Genomic DNA, 464 nt, shown 5'->3' with positions numbered 1-464 from the left:
CATCACAGTGTGTTAAGGGGCGTAACATTTCCGTCACACGCTTGAGGTATTCAGCCAATCACAACGCACTGGATAGCTGGCCAATCAGCGTACACCTCGCTTTTCAGAACGATGAGCTTTGTAGAAATCGACGCGTTTCAGAAAGGCAGGGCATAGAGGAGCAACAATAATGTACATTATGTGGAAAATAATGCATTTTTTTAACCTTAAACCGCATAAACACATTGCATTACTCCAAATACACAACATAATGTTCTTTTTAGCAACGTCATATGACCCCTTTAACGGCACAGATTTTACTACATATTTTTTACTACAGATTTATTTTTCCATATGTTTGACTGACTGTATTTTATTATGATAATGAACAGGCTGCATTGTCAAGGTAGCAATGCTTAACTGTGTGCGTGCATGTGGCGCCGGCGCAATCACTTAAGTTTTTTCCTTCTAACAGTGGAAGAAAC

Source organism: Sinocyclocheilus rhinocerous, unplaced genomic scaffold, assembly GCF_001515625.1.
Source record: "Sinocyclocheilus rhinocerous isolate Xijiao unplaced genomic scaffold, SAMN03320098_v1.1 scaffold507, whole genome shotgun sequence".
Taxonomy (NCBI): domain Eukaryota; kingdom Metazoa; phylum Chordata; class Actinopteri; order Cypriniformes; family Cyprinidae; genus Sinocyclocheilus; species Sinocyclocheilus rhinocerous.
This window is presented reverse-complemented; position numbering follows the sequence as displayed.